We start from the raw sequence: 19274 nt of genomic DNA, 5'->3' as shown, positions 1-19274 counted from the left end.
CTTAGCCAACTCATCCCCGGACATTGTCCTCCAGGATACATACTATGTAGTAGCACACTTCCATGATGTAGTGTCCATGGGAGCAGTCTTCACTATTATAGGAGGCTTTCTACACTGATTCTCACTATTCTCAGGTTATATAGTTAACTCAGCAGTAGCAAAACTCACTTCACAGGTATATTTGTAGTAGTAAATATGACTTCCTGCAGCACTTTCTTGGCCTCTCAGGGAGGTTACTACATTACTCTGAGGCACACACAACATGAAATATTTTGTCTTTAGGCTCATTCATTTCAGTAGCAGCAGTAATGCTAATAATCTTCATACTGTGAAAAACATTTGTGTCCAAACGAGAAGTCTCAGCAGTGGAAACTGCTACTACTAACCTAGAATGGCTGCACAGAGGCCCTCCACCACATCCTATATTTGAAGATCCTACCGATGTAAATGTAAAATAAGGAAGGGCTCAAGTCCTTTTCAAGTAGTTTGAAGCCAACAGCATAACAATTATGTCTTTCTCAATAAATGAGATAAAAGTAAAAAGTGATGCAAATTTTTCAAAGTAAAATTATAGGCTAAAATAGTGTCTATCATGAAGGCATATAAATTTCATCTAGGGTCTCAAGATACAGCATCACCAATTATGGAAGAACTTTTACATATTCATCATCACACAATAGTGATTTTTAAAATAAGTTCTCTAGTCCTCTATATTATTTCACTAATATTGACAACTAAACTAACTCATATATGTACAATAGATGCACAGGTGGAGAAAATGTGAACAATTTACCAGCCATTATTGTAATCTTAGCTGCTCTATCATCATTGTGAATCCTTTACATGATACATGAAATCAATAACTCTTCCCAAACCATACAAACTATGGGTCAGTAATGTTACTGAAGCTACAAATACACAGATTATGAAGATTTAAATGTTGACTCCTCTGTAATCCCCACATCAGAGCTAAAACCAGGAGAATAATGACTAATAGAAGTCAACAACCCAGCAGTATAGAGACAGTCATTGAATATTAGTTTCATCTGAAATTGCTTTACACTCCTGAGCTGTTCCTTCTCAGGCCTAAAAAGAGCTGCTATCCCAGGACGCCTAAATTAAAGAATCCTAATACCAACAGGAGCAGGCCGATGTTGTGGGCAATGATCAGTAGAGGTTGTTTTCCTGAGTTCAAAAAAAGGACAGAGGGATATGGCTCAGATATGGGGTGAATCGGGAGCCCATGGGGATGCACTCTCCAAGCTCCAGGATAGGAAAGGGGCCTCTGGGGTCCCAGGCCACCCACCGCGCCCTCCCGAGCAGGATCTTGGCAACATTCCCTGTCAGTGATGAGGCAGCCCTAGCACTTGTCATACCCCAGTGCTGTGTCCTATGTGGGTCCCATGCTCTTGGGACCACACCCACACTCTGCAGGTCCATGCTGCAGGGTCCTTTGTGCCTCAGGAGTAGAGACCACACAGCAAGAAGTTCCCTCCCCAACCAGCAGGAGGAGGGGAGGAGAGCAGGGGCACCAGGGGAATCTCACTCAGACAACAACACCCCAGGGGTGCCAGCAGGGCCAGTGATGATGCAGATGAGGCCCAGGCCAAGAGATGGAACCAGAGGACCCAAAAGGCAGCTGGTCAGGTCCTGGCTCATCTGCACCCCGGACACCTTTGTCCCTCATACACCCCCTTCCTCATACACCCTCTCCTTAAATGCAGATTCTTCAGATACAAACAGGCAGAGCTTCAGACTGAAAGTTAGCTCTTCCACAGTGACCCGTCAGCAAACACTGCAGGATTCCACTCCAGTGGGTGCCCTGGAGTCAGCAACTCAGGGACTGAAGTGGATATCGGTGCCAGGGGCAGTGAGAGGGAGTGGGGAGTGAGACTTTCATGGTTGTGGAATTTTAGTTTTGCAAGATGAAAAGTTCTACGGATGGTGGTGATGGCTCCACGAGAGAGTGAATAGATCTGATGCCTCAGAAATGCACACTTAAAATGGTGATGATGGTAAAGGGAATGTGACGTGTGTTTTATTTCACTTAAATTCTTAAAATAATGTCTTGTTAATTGAGATTCCATTTCGACTCCTCTTCATCACAAATGTCAGAGGCCCAGACACAGTCCCCTACCTTAGAGGCCATCATGGTACCCTCACATGGCACAAGGGAGACCATTCTGGGGGGGGGGCTAGTCTGTGCTCACCTGACCTCTGTCCAGGCGGACCCAGGCAGTGGTGACCCCCACAGATTAGACATATGATATTCTATGATATTAATATGATACCACCAAGCATTGTCACTCACCAGAACACAGAGCAGCAACCCACTCAAACATGCCTGACCTCATATGAATGTGAGAAGATTAAGAGAAGAAAAGGAACCACAGGTTAATCAGGGCAACACCCTTAATGCAGAGGTTGGAAATCTCAAAGGGGAAAATACGCACTGCAGTCAAAGAGTACATATGCGGTCTCTCCGTACATGTGATCTTGACCCATGCAGATGTGGTGAGACCCACACAGTCCCCGCACCCTATACCTGGGGTCGCACATCCACACTCACCAGGGTGACCCACCTCCCCAGACCCTGCACCTAAAGTCACACATTCTATCTCAACTGGTGCCCCTCCTACACAGACCCTGCATCTAAAGTCACACGTGCTCTCTCAAAAAGTGACCCCTCCTACCCAGACCCCTCCACCTGAATCACATGTCCACAGTCTCAGAGTGAATTGCCCTCCCAAGACTTCCCCCCTTGGGGTCACAGGTGCACAGTCTCCAAGGTGACTCCACCTCCCCAGACCCCGCACCTGGAGGTCACACCTCTCCTTGGTCAGGACACCATGGTCTGCTGGTGGCTCCCCTAATGTGGAAACAAGCTGGGTCCCTGGGATGGGAAAAAGTGGCAGGTGGGTCTCCTCTGCCCACACTTGTCCCAGAGAAGCCCTCCTCTTTTCCCTTTGGTTCTGTTGATTTTACCTGTTTTTAAAGCTTTCATGCTAGAGTTGAACGCACTTCCTTGGTTCTCGCAGGCTCAGTCCGTTCTTGTCTCACATACTTGTTGAGAAAACTCACAGGACAGCAGGGCTGAAAGCTTAGGGGCAGCTCTGGACGCTGCTGAGTAGCGACGGGAGACCGGAAGGAGAGCTCAGCAACAGCCTCAGCTGTTACCCATCGGCCTTTTACCCGATCTGCCCTGCAATCAATTCACCAGCTAAACCTGCCTCCCTATGCACCATGCACGTGCCGGTGAATTGGAATAATCGGCAGGTAGCCCTCCTAAGGATTCTCCACGAGCCCCAGGGAAGGTGAAACTTGCAGGGATATAGACTAAGGCCCCGACCATAGCACTGACCCTTGGGAGGACCAGGTAACCACACTCAGAAGAGAGGCTGTTACTTAGACAAGCCCACCTCAGCCCCAGACCCCAGACATCTAAGCACTGACCTTCAGATGCAGGCACGGAGCTTCCCAGTACTGAGGCCAGGCCGGGTCTCTACCCATGTTCCCATAGTCCTAGCGTGCACAGAACACGGTCAAGTCTAAATCTTCTTATTATAGACAACACATGGTCAGCTCTAAACATAATCAGTAGACAGGACAGGCAGAGGTCTAAATCTACCGTGTAGACAGAACTTGATCATGTTTAAACTAGCTTAGGGCTGATCTCATAGGAGGTACAGATCACACACATGGGTCTCTCATCTTTGGACACCCACATCAGGAAACTGAACAAAATCTTTGTCATTAAACATTTCAACAGGCAAAACAGAAATGTTACCAATTTCTCTGGCCACCTGATGGTCAGGATCCACGGGTGAGCCACGAACTTCTTCGAGTGCAGCCCAGTCTGCTGCCAGGACAGACAAGAAGGGGCCTGATTCCAGCCTCCCAGGCTTCCAGAGGAGGCGGCCGCACTGGAAGCCCAGGCAGGACACTCCTGCGTGGTCTGGGCTGGGAGATCCGGTCTGTCCATTCCGCTGGCTGATTCCTGGCGGGGCGCTCAGGACTGCTGAGAGCCCTGCACTCAGGTCCTTCTTCCCTGCAGCGTGTGCATGTGCGTGTGCATGTACATGTGCATTTGTGTGTAGAGGGGGCCGTGGCTGACGGCTCCCATGGCTCCCTTCCCACGCACCGTGCTGTCTTCGAGGGGAGGCACGGGGAGAGGTAGGGGCACAGAAGCCTTTGGAGAGGAGAAGCCACCGCGGAAATCCTTGCACACTGGCTCGCTCCACCTGGGTACCTGCCTGCCCATCGTGGGCCGCATGTCACCCCCAGCCCCCACCCCCGAGGGCAAGGCGCCTGCTCTTTCAAAAGCACAAGGTCTTACATGAAGGAGACCCAATGGGGCTGTCACGCCCCCACTCCTGATACTGAGTTTGGGGAGAATGAACCCCCTTGACTGGGCAATGCCACCTTGTGAGGAAAGAGGTGGCGGCCCCATCCAAGTCAGGGCCTGGCTGAGAGATGGGAACACAGGAGCCAAGTGCAGAGCCTGGAGGCCAGACCAACAGGAGGGGCACCCCCAGCCTTGGCCGGGCTCTCCAACTGTGACATTGTAGCTTTAGGGGACCTGGGGCAGGTGACTGAATGTAATGGGGGTCTAAACTGGACCCTGAATGGGGCTTAAAGAAGGTGTGAAGGATGTTACTGAGACAGTGACAGTCATTGGAAGACAGACTCTGTGTCAGGGCATCCTGCTGCATCCATTTAAATCCCTGAGATCTGTGATCTTTACGTGGCTACGCAGGATTGTTAGAGCAGGTGTGTGCCGACATATCTGGGGCACAATTCAGTCTGCAACCAACTTGCAAGTGGTTCCAGAAAACACACAGTGTGTGCACAGGCAAGCACAGCACACACACAAACATATGGAGGTGCACAGCACAAATATATTCACACACTAGCATATGAACACACATGCACGCATATGCCCATGCACACACTAATGTGTGCAAGAGCACATACCTATGCACATGCACAGCACATGTATGTAAACAGGCACATGCACATGCATAGCACACACACAGGGAATAAAGTGAATTCGTAAAGCATTAATTCCTGAACAGATTTGAAGCTGACATGTATTTTTCCCTTTTTCTTAGCTTTGATGATTTTCACAGTAAAAAAGTTAAAGAAAAAAGTTAATGGCAAATGACTTTTGATTCATAGGATTTTCTGACATTATTCCACAAATATTAGGACATGAGAAATGAATGTAGATATTACATGTGTCCACTAATGGTTGAATGGAGAAGCAAACCATGGTCCATCAATACAAGGGAATGTTATTCAGCCTAAAAAGGAAGGCAATTCTGACACAGGCTGCAGCAGGGATGAACCTTGAGGGCATTATGCTCAGTGATGTAAGCTAGACACAAAAAACCAAACAGTGCTTGATCCAATCATACAAGGCCCCTAGAGCAGTCAGAAACATAGAGACAGAAAGTAGGATTTTGAGTGCCAGGGGCTGAGGGAGGGAGAACGGGGAGTGAGTGTTTAATGGGGACTGTTTCAGTTTTGCAAGATGAAAAAGTTCTGGAGGACGATGGCAGTCAGGTTTGCACAACAGTGCGAATTACTTCATGACCCTGAAATGTGCACTTAAACATGGCTAAGATAGTAAATTTTATGTTATGTGTATTTGACCACAATTTTTAAAACTTTTTTTAAAAAAACAGGAAGTAGTCCGTGAATACCACAAGACACACAACTTCACTAACAACCAAGGGATTAAAACCATAAGAAAACTACTGTGCACACACCTACCAGAATGGCAGACATGAAGACACAGTATCAAATATCAGCAGGACGTGGAGCAATGGAAAGCCTGGTGTGCAGTGGGCGGTGCAAACACTTCTGAAACAATCGGACCTCAGAGAGCACACTCCGTGCACACAGACCCACAGTGTTCCTCCCAGCTGAACACAAACCCCCCAGCCCTGCACCAGGACACACACACATGGACTCCGCAGCCACAGGAGCCAAACCTGAGAGAACCTGAAGGCCATCACAAGCGGATGCAGAAGTGAGCCCTGCACGCTCCTAGGAAGGAATATTCCACAGCAATGGAGTACGATTTGTTTAAAGGTAGTAAAACTATAAAAATTATTTTTTAAAAAAACTATATTCACAAGATGAAAGAATCTCATGGACACAATGCTGAGCCATCAAGAGCAACAAAGCAGCAAGCACGGTCCACCCACTTATGGACATTGGAACTAGGCAAAGCTGGGCTGCGTTGTTTAGGGATGCGTGCTAGGGTGTAAACTATGAGGACAAGTCACTGACACAACATCAGGAGAGCAGCTACCTCACGGCGGGGAGGAGGCTGGGACGAGGGAAGGGCACTCCTGGGTGTCCACTCATCAGGTTCTGATTCTTGATGTTTATGATTATTGTTTACATGTATATAACCTAATCCTTAACATGTACTTACAGCTTATCATTTTTGTTTATTAAAAAGGGGGTCTCCCAAACAAAGTAGAAGGAGACCTGCTTCTCCCAGGGAAGAAAAGGAATAGTTTCTACCGGTGAGGTATGGGTACCGTGGCTGCTTCAACCATCAAGCCTGACAGCAACTCCCGTGAGAGGGGCACCGCGGCCACGACACTCAGAAGGAGGCTCTGGGGCCTCAGTCCTGGGTCACTGCCTCTGTGGAGCCCACGGCACCTGGTCAGAGTTCTCAGTCTTTTTGTGCACGACCCTTTTGCCTTGGTTGCTCTGGCACAGCTCGGCCGGCACCATCGCTGGGAGAGAAAGAAGAAACGTGCAGAAGAGGGAACCGGATTTCCAGCTGACCCACCTCCTTCTACGGAGACAAAGCCACAGTCCCTAAGAGAGGACAGCAAGGCCACAGAATCCAGCCTCTCTGCCTGAGGCCTGGCCACACTAGCGCCCCACGCTTCTGATGCCACAGAGAGAATTTCACAAGATGCTCTCAGACCACCTGGTTTGACACACGGGGCTTTCAGACACGCAGGTCCTGTCCGACCCCGCACCTCTGCTATCACATTCTGGAGGTGGGCCTGGAAGCCTCCAGGTTTTCGCTTTTGGTAACAGCTTTATTGAGACTGAATTTCTTTACCACACGGTTAGTTAACCCACTTTAAGTATTAAGCTCAGTGGTGTTCTGCATATTCACAGGGTTGTGCACCCACCAGCACAATCCATTTGACAACATTTCCATCATCTCCCCAAAGCCCCACTCTTTAGAGGTCACCCCTCATTTCCCACAGCCCCGGCATCCCCGGTCCACGTCCTGTCTCTGTGGGCTTGCCTGTTCTGGATGTCTCATGTAAGTGGAATCCACTGATTGTCTTCTTCTGTCTGGCCTCTCTCACTGGGCATCATGTTTTCGAGGTTCATCCACATCATAGCCTGTGTCCGTGCTTCTCTCCTTTTCCATGGCTGAGTCACCCTTAGTCTCTCTGCTTTTAACTCTATAATTAATTGTGTCTCCCTGCCTGCACCACACAGCGCTGATGAGGATTTCACCTTCCATCATTCTTGGGCTGTAAGCTGAACTTTGAACCAACACCAAGGGGTCTTGTGCAGAGGCTGAAAGCCCAGCCCCACACGGTGCACAGTCGCCGTGTGTGACCAGAGCCCAGGAGGAAGGGTGAGATGGGCCTGCCTGTTTACGGGACCAGCGTCCTACGGTCTCATGGGAAACCAACTCGCTCGTCAGCGTCTCGTGAGAGCTGCTCCCCACCGTGCCAAGCGGGCAAGACAGACTGGTCAGGGACCACGGTGCTGCCTCCAGTTCAGACCCACTCATACTAACTGTCTAGTTGGAAAGTGCTGAGGCTCCAGGGGAGGGTCCTTTCTGCTTCTTCCAGCTTCTTGGGGCCCCAGGCATCCCTGGGCTTCTGGCTGCATCCCTCCCATCTCTGCCTTCATCTTCATGTGGCTTCCCCTCTGTGTCTGTGTCTCCACTCATCATATAAGGACGCAGTTACACAGGATTGGGACCACCCTAAGGCCCCTGTCTCACCTAGTTACATGACCAGGCCCTACTTCCAAATGAGGTCCTGGCCTAAGCCCCTGGGGTCAGGGCATGGACGTCTCTTTCCTTGAGGGGTACACAATCCCCCTTCAGTCTGAGGTAACAGTAATGTTGCCCAGGAAACAAGCAAGCCCCTTACCTAAGCCAGCCCCTCGAAGAGGTCTGAGCCTGCCTGGTCTCTTGGAAACTGACATGGCAGGAGAGTGTGGCTCAGGACCCGAGTGTGAAGGACACCAGGAAGCACCCGTGTGAGGCTCCCCTTCGCAGCGGCAGTGGTGGACCAGCTGATGAGGTCCAGCAGGGCAACCCCGAGCTCCTTAGAGGACTCGACCCACATGGACTGGGGGCGACAGGCAGCAGTGGGTGGGCGTGTGATGAAGTGTATGTGACGGGCCTGCAGTGAGCAGGTGAGCACATCTGTGTGTGTGACATCAGCACACGTGATGGGTCAGCAGTGAGCACACGTGTCTGAGATCAGGTGCGGTACACACTCACGTGATCAGGTTCGCATGGCGTCTTAGCGGGCAGGGCACCACAGGGCTGCAGTGCTGCCACGGGCTCGAGCCACCAACTCTGCCTGGTGTGGAGCATCCCTCCCCCACCACGTGCCCTAGCAGCTCCCACGTCCACGACTGCGCAGTGGCTGCACCTGCGCAGAGTACTTCCCCTGGTCAAGTACTTCTTGAAGAGGGTCACCTCCGTGGTGATGACCACCTTCCTCTTCTGCTGCCTCAGTGGGGGCGCCCCTGCCAGTGCCTGCTTTCAGCAAGGCATCCGGGCCGCAGAGGGCTTGTCCCTGCACCTGAGACCAAAGAGAAGGACTTGAGGGACTGAGCTTTCTCCCACCAGGAGCCTCATATCCAGGGGGGCCAGCGGGGGTATGTCAGACACACAGGGCCGGACATTCTGGTTCATCTTCCCCCAACACGGTGGGTGAAAGGACCGCCACATGGGACCTCAGACCACGTAGGACAAGGTATGTGTCGAGGACCAGTGAGTGTCCATTGTTGCAGCACATCCATCCTCTATCAGACCGGCCCCCCTCCCACGAAGACTGGGTCTATTAACACAGGGGACCCTGCAAGGGAATTTTCTGTCTGCTGCTTCACTGCAGCTGGGTGTTTGGGGGACATGGGGCAGTCTGCAGTTTTGGTGAAGACATTGTTATCTCCAGGGAAAGAGGTGAACACTCAGTCCCCTCTCTGTGGATGGTCTAGTCCTCTGGGTGTCATGTCTCTTCTTGCGGGTCACTGGGGTTTTATCCTCACTCCGTGGGGTACAGGAGGGGAAGGATGGACACATCCTGGGCTCACTCTGCCTCGGCTCCTGGGGAGGACCTCTCTGGCCCACATGTTCACAGGCCTCCATCCCCCCTGCTCGACAGCTCCCTCCAGAGGCTCGGCAAGAGGACCTGCCCTATGAAACGGGGTGCCTGGGTTGGGGGGCTTGTGGGTCCCTTCTCAGATGGCCACATTCAGGTCTCGGGGTGGGTGCGGTGGCCTGTGGCCACTCGCCAAGGTCACCACGCCGCTGCGGCTCCTTTCTGGGGCCTGAGATGCCCAGGGGTGGCTGGGGGAGGTGGGGGGGTGGCTGGGGGAGGTGGGGAGTTCGCTGTGATGGGGACGTGTGGGATGGGGGTCCTGGGCCCTGGGTCCCTCCCCGAGGAGGAGTGGGGGTCATGCCCAGAGGGAAGGCGGCCGGTGACCATCCTGGGTGTCAGCAGGCACAGTGCCGCGCCCCGCAGGCCTGGTGTGGGATTCCTGTGGTCCTGGCATAGAACACCAGATGGGGGGCGGTGTTGGGACAGGGGATGCTTCCTCTCAGGCCTGGAGCCCAAGGTCAAGGTGCTGGGGGCCCGCTCCTCCACGGGTTCTGGGGTCAATCGGTCCCAGACCCCTCCCAGCCCCGTCTCCGTCTCTGCCATGACATCGCCTTCTCGCCCGTGTGTGTGGGTCCAAATGCCCCCCATGAGGATGCCCGCACACAGGTCAGTGACCTCGGCTCACCCCGGGCAGCTCTGTGGTGGCCCATCTGCACACAAAGTCCCATTCTGAGGTCCCGGGGAGTCCGTCTTCCGGGGCCTCTTGAGGTGACAGTCCTTGTGGTCGATACAGCTCGTGGGGTCGTGTGGGTCCCCCAGGCCGAAATCCAGGAACCTCACGGAGGAAGCCATGTCCTGACTCAAGGAAGACGGACGGACGGGCAGCAGTGAGAGGGAGGCCGAGGGGCAGTCAGCTCTGCCCTCTGAGGAGTGGGGAGTCTCTAGAGGGCCGGGCCGGAGCTGGCAGGGGGACGCGGTGGTCAGAGGTGGGCGGCCTGGGCTGCGACGGGTGGCGTCACTTAGGGGCAGGGGCACGGGGGCCTCATGGATGGCCTCTGTCTGCTCCTACGAAGGTGGCCGGCCGCGGGCTCCCAGCCAGGTTGGGCCAAACGTGGAGCGGTTTGAAGACACATCCCAGGGGCACCTTCGAGTAGTGCCTTTTGCCTGGGGACACGGAGCCTCCAGCCTGCCGGGGAGTGTGTGGGCTGGTGGCACGTGGGGCTGCATCAGGGCCCTGAGGAGCTCGAGATGCCTGCTCCAGGCCTCACCTGGTCCAGGATGGAGGGCAGCTTCCCAGGGCCTCCTTCTTCGGGCACCACTCCTGGGCTGGGCGGGACCAGCGGGTCCCCTGAACCGTCACTGCAGCCAAGCTGAGGCTGCTGAGCGGCCAGGGCCGGAGCACGACCTGTGGGTGGGAGGTGCGTGAGGAGGTTGCAGGACAGCGGTGGGGCGCCCACATCAACAGAGGCGGGTCATCCACTGGACATATGACAGGAGCGAGCGGGACAGCAAGGCAGCCTGACGCCCAGCTCGGGTGGGGAGGCGGCTGCGTGTCCTCCATCTTCAGCACCCAGATGTATGTGTAGAGATGCTCGTCCAGATACCAAGGGGCTCTTTCCTCCGATGCCTCGTGTCTCATCATCTGGCAGGTGTGGGGGTCCTGGGGCGACCGTGACAACATGCCACAAGCTGGGGGGGTCACAAGAGCAGAGATTTCCCTCTCGCAGCTCTGGACGCTGGAAATACACAATGAAGGTGTGGTTGATTCCTGCTGGAACTTCAGGGAATCTGCCCTGGCCTCTCCCGGCTTCTCTGGTTTCCAGAAATCCTTGGCGCTCCTGGACTTGGGGCTGCATCACCTCCACCTCTGCCTCTATCGTCACGTGACTTCTCCTCTGTCTGTGTCCAGATTTCCCTCTTCTTGTAAGGACACCACCTGCTGGATTTAGGGCTCTCCCTAATCCAGCATGACCTCATCTTAACCACATCTGCAGAGACCCTGTTTCAGAAATAAGGCCTGATTCTGGGGTCAGAACGGATATAAATTGGGGAAGGGGGGACACTACTGAACCCACAGTAGTAAGTGAGGTGTTAGCGGATGGAGGGAACGAGAAGTGCCCACCCAACTGACAGGGCATCGTCAGACTGAAAACTGAGGAAGACAGCCCCAGGTAATTAACGGATCAGTTTATTATTGGGTAGTTTACTCACAGGGTGGGGTTGGGATGTGGTGAACAATGACCGGAAGCATGTGTCGCAGCGCTCTGCGTAGTCAAGGGGCCACCGGGAAAAGTTATGGTTAACTTGTGGGCGGGGTGTGCTTGGAAACAGAACACACATTCCTAAGTCAAGGTTCATGAATGGGTAACTGGCCTCATGGGCACCGGGGACACATCAGTGAAGGTCTTCCTTGTTTGGGGACTAACAAAGCATACAGGCCACCTGGTCCTGATAATTACTAAACAGCCTCTATTAACTACAAAAGGCTTGAGGACAGAGAAGTGACTGACCACACAGTACAGTCCTGGGTAAGGTCAGCGGAAGGACGAGCCCAGGATGGCATCAGTTATGCTGACAGCCTTACATGGCAGGGAGGCAGGGCTGGGGAAGTTGCGGGCTTGAGTCCCGCAGGTGCCCCAGAGAAAGGGACGTGGGCCGGCAGTGGGGTGGGCCTTGCACCTCTAGTGGGACAGGGTGTGGCCCTCAGAAGTGACCTGACACTTGTTCGTAGTGACCCCTCTGTGTAGTGTGGACATGCCTGTGTCCAGGGTCACATCCTGCTGCTTTGGAGCCCGACCTCTGCAGGCTGGCCTGAGTGGGAGTATATTGTGTCAGGAGCCTCAGGTAGGACATCCTCCGGGTTTGGGGAGGCCCCAGGAGGCCTTGGAGGTCAATTCTGGTGGGGGAGGGGTGAGGGTTCAACTCTGCCGCCGTAAGGGCGGCGTCCACACATGGAGGGGGCGGTGTTATCAGTTTACCTGAGAAAACACACTTTCAGGTCCCCCTTGCGTTACGGGAAAATCCTGTCTCTAACATGCGGGTGTTCAGGTAGCTGGAAGTGCTCCAGCCTTACTCTGTGGCTGGGCCCGTGCTCCTGCAGCTCCCGAAGACTGACTGCAGCGCCGTTGGCTTCACCTGGCAGGTCCCAGCCTTGGGGCGAGGGAGATTGGGCCACAGCCTTGGTGTCCAGGGCTGCAGTCAGGCAGTGCCCGGCCACCGGCCCCATGGGGCTGTTCACAGTGCAATGACAAATCCAAATGGATTCTGTCCTGTGCTGTTTGGAACAAGCTCTGGGTCTGCCTCTGGACTGTCCCTGTGTGGGGTTGTTCATGCCATCATTTACACTCCACAGCCCCCACGAGGTCACATGGGGTCCCAGGAATCACCCGGGAAAGCAGACAGCTTCTCTGGGCAGAAATGGAAATTCCCTGAGGTGTCAAGTTCTTGATGTGACGAATTTTTTTTTTAGTTGTGATTAAAATATATGTAACATAAAATTCACCATTTACCATTAACTTGAACAACTCAGTGGTATTGATCACATTCACAATGTTGAGCCAGCACCACCTCCATCTGGTTGTAAAACATTCTCGTCCCCCCAAAAGGAGACCCCTCCCCCTCCCCTAGCCCTTGGCACCACTAAACCCCTCCTGTCTCTGTGGCTTTGCCTCTAATGGACATTTCATATAAATGGAATCATAGTTTGTGGTTGTTCTTGGCTGAATGTTTCTGTCCCTCCAAAATTCACATGTTGAAATCCTTACCCCCAAGGTGATGGTATTAGGAGGTTGTGCTTTGGGGAAGTGATTAGGTCATGAGGGTGGAGCCCCTATTATGGGATTAGTGTCCTTATAAAAGAGACGTCAGAGAGCTCCCTCACATCTTCTCCATGTGAGGACACAGGGAGAAGATGCCATGTATAACCAAGAAGAGAGCCTCACCAGAACCTGACCGTAGTGGCATCCTGATCTCTGACTTCTGTCCTCCAGAACTGTAGGAAATACATTTCTGTTGAATACCCCAGCCTGGTAGTTTCTTATGGCAGCCCAAGCCGACTAAGACAGTGTCCTTCTGTGTCTGGCTTCTCTCACTGAGCATTGTGTTCTCGAGTTTTGTCAGCACTGTAACGAGTGTCAGTGCTTCACTCCTTTTCATGGCTGAGTAATATTCTATTGTGTGGATGGAGCACATTGCGTGTATCTGTTCTCTGTTTACCTGTTGATGGTCATTTGGGTGGTTTCCACATTTTGGCTGTTGTGAGTCATGCTGCTATGAACATGCATGTACAAGTGTTTGTGTGGACGTGTGGTTTCCTTTCTCTTGGGTTTATACATAGGAGTGGGATTGCTGGGCCTTGTAGCGACTCCATGTTTGACATTTTGAGGAACTGCCAGACTGTCTTCCAAAATGGAGGCACCATTTCACATTCCCACTAGCGCTGTTTGGATGTTCCAATTTCTTCCCTTTTTATTGTCTGTCTTTTGGATTCTAGCACCTTAGTAGGAATGAAATGCTATGTCATGGGTGTTCTGTCAGCCCATCAGACCCTCACCCCTTTTATATCAAGTACTTTGTAACGCTCCCCTCGCTTTCTGAAATCAGAGGCAAAGATAATCTCTCTACACATATAATTTAAGTATAATTATGTATATGTGTGTATGCATCTCTAGTTACAATAGAGAGAATTAAAGATAAATACACTTCATTGAAATAATACATAACTTAATAGGTAAATGCTTGGCTTCAACTACACTAAGTAATCAGATGTTTGCTTAAATTTTTCTTCAAGTTAGATTTAAGAAAAGGCAGGTAACATTCAACTCGATTCAAACTTTATACTTAATGTTTTTAAATGAGGACAAATAGGCATTGTTTTATAGAATTCGAATTACTTTGGTGACAGCAATCCTAGTGCATTTACTGACAATTCAGAAACTCTGAGCCACTTTACCAGGAGATTTGATTTTCCAAAATGTCAAAGAATTCTTGGTAAAGTTCTGAATAACTGTGAGAACAAGCTTTCCTAGAATCATATGGTTGTTCTTTTCCTGCAAAATTCAGTATATCTTAAAGCCATATAGAAATAACTTGTGTGTAAAGCAGAAGAGAGTCAGAATCTCAGCTCAGAAAATCACGAGCAGGTCCTTCCCAGGAAGGGCGGGCAGGCACAGGACAGTGCCTAAAACAACCGTCAAATACATAGTTCTATAAGATCAGTGATTGTAATAGTATAACTCTAGATATGGGAAGACTCTATAAGAGGGAACCATTTCCTGGACCGTAAGAGACTAGTAGGACAGGCAACCCAGTGGCTTTGGGCTACTGTTAACAGGGCCTAGTCCAGTAACAGCACATTGAGTGGCCTACCAACGAAATCCTCACCTGAACTGGGAATGAGTATTCCTAGGGCCGTGGGATAAATTCGTCCTGAAATGCCTCCTAAACCTTGGTCAAAATTAAGACCAAAAGAGAGGGGATTGTAACATAAAGAAAGTTGCCCACGATTCAGTTCCACAAGAATGAAGTCATCATCCACCACAATCGCTGACTTACAGGACACCCTGAAAGGAATTCAGGGCAAAGGTCAGGATGCGGCACTTTGTGCTCTGGACCAGAACCAGCCCGCAGAGAGTTCGATATTTTCAGAGAAAATTTTTTTGAACCTGGATTCTTGCCTCTTCCCACATTTAGAAAAGCACTAAAACCATTAAGGTATCTGTCCCTCCTGAACAGCAGTAACCTCCTACCAGGCTGTGTGCTTGGTTGCACATACCCCTTCACCAAATTCACACAAATGGGTCATTTTTTAAATATAAGCAGTTCTTTTCAGCTTTCACGTAGAGAAAAGACAGTCATGAACAACATTTCACAGGAGAGCAAACTGAATGGACCAAATGACAGTGGTGAGATGCGCGCCGTGTCCTACGTGGTCTGAGGTCCCACGTGGCTGTCCTTTCACCCACCGTGTTGGGGGAAGATGAACCAGAATGTCCTGCCCTGTGTGTCTGACATACCCCTGCTGGCCCCCCTGGATATGAGGCTCCTGGTGGGAGAAAGCGCAGTCCCTCAAGTCCTTCTCTTTGGTCTCAGGTGCAGGGACAAGCCCTCTGCGGCCCGGATGCCTTGCTGAAAACATGCACTGGCAGGGGCGCCCCCACTGAGGCAGCAGAAGAGGAAGGTCGCCGTCACCACGGAGGTGACCCTCTTCAAGAAGTACTTGACCAGGGGAAGTACTCTGCGCAGGTGCAGCCACTGCGCAGTTGTGGACATGGGAGCTGCTGGGGCACGTGGTGGGGGAGGGAAGCTCCACACCAGGCAGAGTTGGTGGCTCGAGCCCGTGGCAGCACTGCAGCCCTGTGGTGCCCTGCCCCCGAAGATGCCATGCGAACCTGATCACGTGAGTGTGTACCGCACATGATCTCAGACACGTGTGCTCACTGCTGACCCATCACGTGTGCCTGATGTCACACACACAGATGTGCTCACCTGCTCACTGCAGGCCCGTCACATACACTTCATCACACGCCCACTCACTGCTGCCTGTCGCCCCCAGTCCATGTGGGTCGAGTCCTCTAAGGAGCTCGGGGTTGCCCTGCTGGACCTCATCAGCTGGTCCACCACTGCCGCTGCGAAGGGGAGCCTCACACGGGTGCTTCCTGGTGTCCTTCACACTCGGGTCCTGAGCCACACTCTCCTGCCATGTCAGTTTCCAAGAGACCAGGCAGGCTCAGACCTCTTCGAGGGGCTGGCTTAGGTAAGGGGCTTGCTTGTTTCCTGGGCAACATTACTGTTACCTCAGACTGAAGGGGGATTGTGTACCCCTCAAGGAAAGAGACGTCCATGCCCTGACCCCAGGGGCTCAGGCCAGGACCTCATTTGGAAGTAGGGCCTTGTCGTGTAACTAGATGAGACACGGGCCTTAGGGTGGTCCCAATCCTGTGTAACTGCGTCCTTATATGATGAGTGGAGACACAGACACAGAGGGGAAGCCACATGAAGATGAAGGCAGAGATGGGAGGGATGCAGCCAGAAGCCCAGGGATGCCTGGGGCCCCAAGAAGCTGGAAGAAGCAGGAAGGACCCTCCCCTGGAGCCTCAGCACTTTCCAACTAGACAGTTAGTATGAGTGGGTCTGAACTGGAGGCAGCACCGTGGTCCCTGACCAGTCTGTCTTGCCCGCTTGGCACGGTGGGGAGCAGCTCTCACGAGACGCTGACGAGCGAGTTGGTTTCCCATGAGACCGTAGGACGCTGGTCCCGTAAACAGGCAGGCCCATCTCACCCTTCCTCCTGGGCTCTGGTCACACACGGCGACTGTGCACCGTGTGGGGCTGGGCTTTCAGCCTCTGCACAAGACCCCTTGGTGTTGGTTCAAAGTTCAGCTTACAGCCCAAGAATGATGGAAGGTGAAATCCTCATCAGCGCTGTGTGGTGCAGGCAGGGAGACACAATTAATTATAGAGTTAAAAGCAGAGAGACTAAGGGTGACTCAGCCATGGAAAAGGAGAGAAGCACGGACACAGGCTATGATGAAGATGAACCTCGAAAACATGATGCCCAGTGAGAGAGGCCAGACAGAAAAAGACAATCAGTGGATTCCACTTACATGAGACATCCAGAACAGGCAAGCCCACAGAGACAGGACGTGGACCGGGGATGCCGGGGCTGTGGGAAATGAGGGGTGACCTCTAAAGAGTGGGGCTTTGGGGAGATGATGGAAATGTTGTCAAATGGATTGTGCTGGTGTGTGCACAACCCTGTGAATATGCAGAACACCACTGAGCTTAATACTTAAAATGGGTTAACTAACCGTGTGGTAAAGAAATTCAGTCTCAATAAAGCTGTTACCAAAAGCGAAAACCTGGAGGCTTCCAGGCCCACCTCCAGAATGTGATAGCAGAGGTGCGGGGTCGGACAGGACCTGCGTGTCTGAAAGCCCCGTGTGTCAAACCAGGTGGTCTGAGAGCATCTTGTGAAATTCTCTCTGTGGCATCAGAAGCGTGGGGCGCTAGTGTGGCCAGGCCTCAGGCAGAGAGGCTGGATTCTGTGGCCTTGCTGTCCTCTCTTAGGGACTGTGGCTTTGTCTCCGTAGAAGGAGGTGGGTCAGCTGGAAATCCGGTTCCCTCTTCTGCACGTTTCTTCTTTCTCTCCCAGCGATGGTGCCGGCCGAGCTGTGCCAGAGCAACCAAGGCAAAAGGGTCGTGCACAAAAAGACTGAGAACTCTGACCAGGTGCCGTGGGCTCCACAGAGGCTGTGACCCAGGACTGAGGCCCCAGAGCCTCCTTCTGAGTGTCGTGGCCGCGGTGCCCCTCTCACGGGAGTTGCTGTCAGGCTTGATGGTTGAAGCAGCCACGGTATCCATACCTCACCGGTAGAAACTATTCCTTTTCTTCCCTGGGAGAAGCAGGTCTCCTTCTACTTTGTTTGGGAGACCCCCTTTTTAATAAACAAAAATGATAAGCTGTAAGTACATGTTAAGGATTAGGTTATATACATGTAAACAATAATCATAAACATCAAGAATCAGAACCTGATGGGTGGGCACCCAGGAGTGCCCTTCCCTCGTCCCAGCCTCCTCCCCGCCGTGAGGTAGCTGCTCTCCTGATGTTGTGTCAGTGACTTGTCCTCATAGTTTACACCCTAGCACGCATCCCTAAACAACGCAGCCCAGCTTTGCCTAGTTCCAATGTCCATAAGTGGGTGGACCGTGCTTGCTGCTTTGTTGCTCTTGATGGCTCAGCATTGTGTCCATGAGATTCTTTCATCTTGTGAATATAGTTTTTTTAAAAAATAATTTTTATAGTTTTACTACTTTTAAACAAATCGTACTCCATTGCTGTGGAATATTCCTTCCTAGGAGTGTGCAGGGCTCACTTCTGCATCCGCTTGTGATGGCCTTCAGGTTCTCTCAGGTTTGGCTCCTGTGGCTGCGGAGTCCATGTGTGTGTGTCCTGGTGCAGGGCTGGGGGGTTTGTGTTCAGCTGGGAGGAACACTGTGGGTCTGTGTGCACGGAGTGCGCTCTCTGAGTCCGATTGTTTCAGAAGTGTTTGCACCGCCCACTGCACACCAGGCTTTCCATTGCTCCACGTCCTGCTGATATTTGATACTATGTCTTCATGTCTGCCATTCTGGTAGGTGTGTGCACAGTAGTTTTCTTATGGTTTTAATCCCTTGGTTGTTAGTGAAGTTGTGTGTCTGTGGTATTCATGGACTACTTCCTGTTTTTTTTTAAAAAGTTTTAAAAATTGTGGTCAAATACACATAACATAAAATTTACTACCCTAACCATTTTTAAGTGCACATTTTAGGGTCATGAAGTAATTCACACTGTTGTGCAAACCTGACCGCCATCGTCCTCCAGAACTTTTTCATCTTGCAAAACTGAAACAGTCCCCATTAAACACTCACTCCCCATTCTCCCTCCCTCAGCCCCTGGCACTCAAAATCCTACTTTCTGTCTCTGCTTCCGACTGCTCTAGGGAACTTGTATGAGTGGATCAGGCACTGTTTGTTTTTTTGTGTCTAGCTTACATCACTGAGCATAATGCCTTCAAGGTTCATCCCTGCTGCAACCTGTGTCAGAATTGCCTTCCTTTTTAGGCTGAATAACATCCCCTTGTATTGATGGACCATGGTTTGCTTCTCCATTCAACCATTAGTGGACACATGTAATATCTACATTCATTTCTCATGTCCTAATATTTGTGGAATAACGTCAGAAAGTCCTATGAATCAAAAGTCATTTGCCAAGAACTTTTTCTTAAACTTTTTATCATGAAAAACATCAAAGCTAAGAAAAAGAGATGAATACATGTCAGCTTCACTTGTGTTCAGGAATTAATGCTTTATGAATTCACTTTATTCCCTGTATGTGTGCTATGCATGTGCATGTGCCTCTTTGCATACATGTGCTGTGCATGTGCATAGGTATGTTCACTT

The 19274-nt window shown here is 51.6% G+C and overlaps 1 pseudogene; it reads left to right on the top strand.

The window, feature by feature from the left end:
* Positions 1-592: 592 nt before the first annotated feature.
* LOC125964387 (cytochrome c oxidase subunit 2-like) lies at positions 593-1122 on the top strand (annotated as a pseudogene).
* Positions 1123-19274: the final 18152 nt, after the last annotated feature.

Source organism: Orcinus orca, chromosome 1 (genome assembly GCF_937001465.1).
Source record: "Orcinus orca chromosome 1, mOrcOrc1.1, whole genome shotgun sequence".
NCBI classification, from domain to species: domain Eukaryota; kingdom Metazoa; phylum Chordata; class Mammalia; order Artiodactyla; family Delphinidae; genus Orcinus; species Orcinus orca.
This window is presented reverse-complemented; position numbering and strand designations above follow the sequence as displayed.